The sequence below is a fragment of the Arachis ipaensis genome, chromosome B6 (assembly GCF_059453495.1).
Source record: "Arachis ipaensis isolate K30076 ecotype BB chromosome B6, ASM5945349v1, whole genome shotgun sequence".
NCBI classification, from domain to species: Eukaryota; Viridiplantae; Streptophyta; class Magnoliopsida; order Fabales; family Fabaceae; genus Arachis; species Arachis ipaensis.
In genome coordinates this window covers 105294967-105301989 of record NC_142441.1, presented here as the reverse complement: position 1 = coordinate 105301989, position 7023 = coordinate 105294967, and the positions used below count along the sequence as shown (strand labels likewise).

The 7023-nt window shown below is 36.1% G+C and overlaps 1 non-coding gene across 1 annotated transcript; it reads right to left on the bottom strand.

Annotated features, from left to right (window-relative positions):
- Positions 1–6254: 6254 nt before the first annotated feature.
- Positions 6255–6362, bottom strand: LOC148562159 (small nucleolar RNA R71). Its single transcript, XR_015888307.1, has one exon. It is a non-coding gene; the product is annotated as a small nucleolar RNA R71 (small nucleolar RNA).
- Positions 6363–7023: the final 661 nt, after the last annotated feature.

Here is a 7023-nt window from a genome sequence, read left to right as displayed (position 1 = left end):
TTTGCTGTGAATTTATAGGGAACCAGGTCAAACAGGTGGAGGCCCTGGTAAACCAGACAAATGACTTTATTTGTTGGTTACTGTACAGTGTCCATAGAATTGTGTGATTTATTGGAGTATTTTGTTGTTGTAGGCATGTATTGTCCATTCTGTATTTTTGATCATATCTTCGAACTCCCAATAGATAATTATTTGAATTACAAGTTTTGGACCTGTTGAATTGTTTACATCTAATACTGTGAATGGGTTTCCCAATCTATATTTCTGCATATGCTATATATGTGAAGAAGTAGGGATAAGTGGTTTTCTTCTTGCAGACTTTTTATAGTGGACCACAAGAGTAATATAATTTTTTTCTTTGGTTGAATTTCTGGAGGGACTTAACAAATCTTTTATAACTATTTTAAGTTATAAGGAAATCATCATGAAATGCTTAGGTTAACACCAAGAATTTCGAGCATGATGTTTTGATACATAGTTGCTTGCTGAGTCGGTTGTGTTCTGCACTTCTTCCTCAATTATAGATTCATTAATAATTTTTATTGTTGAAACAAACTTGTACAACATTTACCTTTTATGGTGTTTTATATATTCAGGATGCATGTAAGTAACCAAATCAGCATATTTTAAAAATTGTAACATGGAAAGATCCCTTATTAGTTATTATTATCGCCTAATGGATATTTCATTAACTTAAATATTATATCTTCTATACATAACATATATATTTCCCCTTCTATACTTATAGTTTTATATCCTACAGACTTTTATAGTGGGCCACTTTTCATTTCTTCTAAAGGTATGTGCACAATAATGGTTATGTATACATTGACACTTGTATTTGCAATTAGTATTATCTATTTGTAACACCCTAACTACCAAAGCTCACGCTTCCGGCTGCGCAACTCTGATAGCTCGGGCATTACGACGACACTTATACTATTTAATACTAAAATATGAGCCTGTTTAAAACTTTAAACCGTGAAACCGCTCCCAAAAATACTTTCGTTCGATAACGTACATCTATAAATACCAAACAACTTACAACAACTCATAAAGAGTACATCTATATATATACATAAATATATATAAATAACTTTACAAGCGTTAACTAATACAATTCCTATCCCTCTTACAGATTATATCAAGATAAAGGCGAGGGTACAATAAACCATAACTAAAACAATACAGAGCATCACAACAACAATTAAATAAGCTCTTCGTAACTTCTGCGCCCATATCCTGAAAGGGGAAAAATGTAGGGGGGTGAGAACATCATCCTCGAAAGGGTTCTCAGTAGAGGGTTTTTAGGAATTACTGTAATAGGATACATGAAGATAAACCGTAACAGTGATTAATAACCGTCTTATGCCTCTTTTCAAAAACAACGGTTTACAATAAAAGAGGAATCGGAAATCTTTTCTGAAAGAGGAACAGTTCAATTCTCAAAAACTCAAAAGCCTTTCAAAACGGTTTATCTATGCTGAACCAAAATAGCCTTTCATATTTTATTCCAAACCAGAAACACAAAACCGAAATCAACCATCGGTTCATCTCATTCCAACCACGGCCCTAGGCCCAAACAATCCAACCATCAACCAATCACCACAGTCCAACAGAGTCCCAGTAGCAAACACAAATAGGAAGATGCAAACACAAACAAACAGTTATTGCAAGTAGAATAGTTAGCAATTAATCACATAGGCAAACCAAGTATAATATGCACACCCAAACAATGTCACATAAATGCATATGATGCATGCCTGTCCCTAGTGGCTGATGATATCATCTGTCGGTTATATAGCCAACCCTACACGTCCTGGTAGCTAACCATGGATAGAAACACCCATCGCGGAGCAAGTAGGTTTGAGCTACAACCCCATTGCTACTACCCGCTCAACCCAGAGCCAGTGGAATAACCACTACTGTGGCTACTACCCAGGCGGGTGTTTAAAAGCTCAACCTGGAGCGAGTGGAATCACCACTACTACCGCTACTACCCAGGCGTCACAATCTCTGACCTGGAGCAAGTGGGACGAACCACAACCCTTGCTACTACCCAGGTATCTCAAGCATATATTCATTCAGTCCCAACCATGGATCAACATCCATATCAGCCATCCGGCTTAAATTCATAATTCATAATCAGCCATACGGCCCATAACTCATTGATGAGCGGATAATTTATACGCTTTTTGACATTGTTTTTAGTATGTTTTTAGTAGGATCTAGTTACTTTTAGGGATGTTTTCATTAGTTTTTATGTTAAATTCACATTTCTGGACTTTACTATGAGTTTGTGTGTTTTTCTGTAATTTCAGGTATTTTCTGGCTGAAATTGAGGGACTTGAGCAAAAATCAGATTCAGAGGTTGAAAAAGGACTGCTGATGCTGTTGGATTCTGACCTCCCTGCACTCAAAGTGGATTTTCTGGAGCTACAGAACTCGAAATGGCGCGCTTCCAATTGCGTTGGAAAGTAGACATCCAGGGCTTTCCAGCAATAGATAATAGTCCATACTTTGGCCAAGAATTGACGACGTAAACTGGCGTTCAACGCCAGCCTTCTGCCCAAATCTGGCGTCCAGCGCCAGAAAAGGATCCAAAACTAGAGTTGAACGCCCAAACTGGCACTGAAACTGGCGTTCAACTCCACAAATGGCCTCTGCATGTGCAACACTCAGGCTCAGCCCAAACACACACCAAGTGGGCCCCGGAAGTGGATTTATGCATCAATTACTTACTCATGTAAACCCTAGTAGCTAGTTTATTATAAATAGGACCTTTTACTATTGTATTAGGCATCTTTTGATCATCTTAGGATCTTAGGATCATCTTTGAACGCATTGTTCTTAGATCAAGGGGGCTGGCCATCTCGGCCATGCCTGGACCTTCACTTATGTATTTTCAACGGTAGAGTTTCTACACTCCATAGATTAAGGTGTGGAGCTCTGCTATTCCTCAAAGATTAATGCAAAGTACTACTGTTTTCTATTCAATTCATCTTATTTCGCTTCTAAGATATCCATTCGCACCCAAGAACGTGATGAAGGTGATGATTATGTGTGACGCTCATCACCATCTCCCTTATGAACGCGTACCTGACAAACACTTATGTTCTACATGAATTAAGCTAGAATGAGTATCTCTTAGATCTCCTAACCAGAATCTTCGTGGCGTAAGCTAGAATGATGGCGGCATTCAAGAGAATCCAGAAAGTCTAAACCTTGTCTGTGGTATTCCGAGTAGGATTCAATGATTGAATGACTGTGACGAGCTTCAAACTCGCGAGTGCTGGGCGTTAGTGACAGACGCAAAAGGAGGGTGAATCCTATTCCAGCATGATCGGAAACCGACAGATGAATAGCCGTGCCGTGACAGGGTGCGTGAGCATATTATTCACTGAGAGGAGGGGATGTAGCCACTGACAACGGTGATGCCCTTGCATAAAGCCAGCCATGGAAAGGAGTAAGACTGATTGGATGAAGATAGCAGGAAAGCAGAGGTTCAAAGGAACGAAAAGCATCTCCATTCGCTTATCTGAAATTCCTACCAATGATTTACATAAGTATCTCTATCCCTATCTTATTATATAATATTCGAAAACACCATTATCACTTTATATCTGCCTGACTGAGATTTACAAGGTGACCATAGCTTGCTTCATACCAACAATCTCTGTGGGATTCGACCCTTACTCACGTAAGGTATTACTTGGACGACCCAGTGCACTTGCTGGTTAGTTGTATCGAAGTTGTGACAATTATAAATTAAGATTAGAGCACCAAGCTTTGGAGCCATTACCAGGATTTGTTCGAGCCTGGAGATCACAATTTCGTGCACCAAGTTTTTGGCGCCGTTGCCGGGGATTGTTTGAGTTTTCGGCAAGCTTTTGGTCTGGTAACATCAGTGCCAGATTCCCTTTTGATCCGGCAACAGCACCAAGTTTTTGGCGCCGTTGCCGGGGATTGTTCGTGTTTGGACAACTGACGGTTCATCTTGTTGCTCAGATTAGGTACTTTTCTTTTTATTTTAATTTTTAAAAATTTTTCAAAAAAGCTTTCAAAAATATTTTCAAAAAAAAAAATTTCTTTTGTTTTCGAAAAAAATGAAAATGTTTTCAAAAATTTATTCAAAATTTTTAAGAATGAATTCTAGTGTTTCATGAAGCATGTGAAGCTTGGCTGGCTAGTGAGCCATGTCTAATTCCTGGACTGAAGCTTTAGACTAAGAATGCAAGATTCCTGGAATTCATATTAAAAATTTTGGAATCCTTATTTTTTTTCTTTTTCATATAATTTTCGAAAAAAAATTTACCAAAAAAAAATTAGAAAATCATAAAAATCAAAAATATTTTTCTGTTTCTTGTTTGAGTCTTGAGTCATATAATAAGTTTGGTGTCAATTGCATGTGCATCTTGCATTTTTCGAAAATTCATGCATTCATAGTGTTCTTCATGATCTTCAAGTTGTTCTTGGTAAGTCTTCTTGTTTGATCTTGATGATTTTTTGTTTTGTGTCTTTTCATGTTTATCATATGCATTCTTGAATTCTTAGTGCGTAAGCATTAAAGAATTCTAAGTTTGGTGTCTTGCATGTTTTCTTTGCATTAAAAATTTTTCAAAAATATGTTCTTGATGTTCATCATGACATTCAAAGTGTTCTTGGTGTTCATCTTGACATTCATAGCATTCTTGCATGCATCACATGTTTTGATCTAAAAATTTCATGCATTGCATTTTTTTGTGTTTTTCCCTTGCATCATAAAAATTCAAAAATCAAAAAAATATCTTTCCTTTTTTCTCTCATCAAATTCGAAAATTTGGATTGACTTTTTCAAAAATTTTTAAAATCAAATTGTTTCTCATGAGTCAAATCAAATTTTCAATTTGAAAATCTTATCTTTTTCAAAATCTTTTTCAAAAATCAAATCTTTTTCAAAATTCTTAGTTATTTTCGAAAATTCCAAAAATATTTTTCAAAAAATCTTTTTCTCATTTTTATACCAAATTTTCGAAAATAACATAATCAATTAATGTTTTGATTCAAAAATTTGAAGTTTGTTACTTGCTTGTTAAGAAAGATTCAAACTTTAAGTTCTAGAATCATATCTTGTGATTTCTTATGAATCAAGTCATTAATTGTGATTTTAAAAATCAAATCTTTTTCAAAACTAATTTCAATCATATCTTTTCAAAAATATCTTCTTATCTTATCTTTTTCAAAAATATCTTTTCAAAATATCTTTTCTAACTTCCTAACTTCTTATCTTTTCAAAAATTGTTTCAACTAACTAACTAACTTTTTGTTTGTTTCTTAACTTTTTCAAAACTACCTAACTAACTCTCTGTCTCTCTAATTTTCGAAAATATCTCCCCTCTTTTTCAAAAATTTCTTTTTTATTAACTAATTATTTTTATTTTTAAATTTTAAAAATTTTTCGAAAATTTCTAACATTTTTCAAAAACCATTTTTCAAAAATCACTAACTCTTTTTCAAAATAATTTTCGAAAATTATACCTCCCCCATCCTATTCTATTTATTCATTCATATCCTAACATTTCATCTCACATCTCTTCCATCCGTACAGTTGTGCTTCTTCCTTTACATCACATTCTTTGTCTCCCCCTCTTTTCTTCTACTCACAAAGGGATCCCTATACTGTGGTATAAAGGATCTCTATTATTATTATTATTATTTTTCTGTGCCTTCTTCTTTGTCATATGAGCAGGAGCAAGGACAAGAACATTCTTGTGGAAGCAGATCCAGAACCTGAAAGGACTCTGAAGAGAAAATTAAGAGAAGCTAAAATACAACAATCCAGAGATAACCTTTCAAAAATTTTCGAACAGGCAGAGGAGATGGCAGCCGAAAATAATAATAATGAAAGGAGGATGCTTGGTGACTTCACTGCACCTAATTCCAAATTACATGGAAGAAGCATCTCCATTCCTGCCATTGGAGCAAACAACTTTGAGCTGAAACCTCAATTAGTTTCTCTGATGCAGCAGAACTGCAAGTTTCATGGACTTCCATCTGAAGATCCTTTTCAGTTCTTAACTGAATTCTTGCAGATATGTGATACTGTTAAGACTAATGGAGTAGATCCTGAAGTCTACAGGCTCATGCTTTTCCCTTTTGCTGTAAGAGACAGAGCTAGATTATGGTTGGATTCTCAACCTAAAGACAGCCTGAACTCTTGGGATAAGCTGGTCACGGCTTTCTTAGCCAAGTACTTTCCTCCTCAAAAGCTGAGCAAGCTTAGAGCTGATGTTCAAACCTTCAGGCAGAAAGAAGGTGAATCCCTCTATGAAGCTTGGGAAAGATACAAACAGTTGACCAAAAGGTGTCCTTCTGACATGCTTTCAGAATGGACCATCCTGGATATATTCTATGATGGTCTGTCTGAGTTATCTAAGATGTCATTGGATACCTCTGCAGGTGGATCCATTCACCTAAAGAAAACACCTGCAGAAGCTCAAGAACTCATTGACATGGTTGCTAATAACCAGTTCATGTATACTTCTGAAAGGAATCCTGTGAATAATGGGACACCTATGAAGAAGGGAGTTCTTGAAGTTGATACTCTGAATGCCATATTGGCTCAGAATAAAATATTGACTCAGCAAGTCAATATGATTTCTCAGAGTCTGCATGGAATGCAAGCTGCATCCAACAGTACTCAAGAGGCATCTTCTGAAGAAGAAGCCTATGATCCTGAGAACCCTGCAATAGCAGAGGTAAATTACTTAGGTGAACCTTATGGAAACACCTATAACTCAACATGGAGAAATCATCCAAATTTCTCATGGAAGGATCAAAAGCCCCAACAAGGCTTTAATAATGGTGGAAGAAACAGGTTTAGCAATAGCAAACCTTTTCCATCATCAACTCAGCAACAGACAGAGAACTCTGAACAAAATGCTTCTAATTTAGCAAATCTAGTCTCTGATCTATCTAAGGCCACTGTAAGTTTCATGAATGAAACAAGGTCTTCCATTAGAAATCTGGAAGCACAAGTGGGCC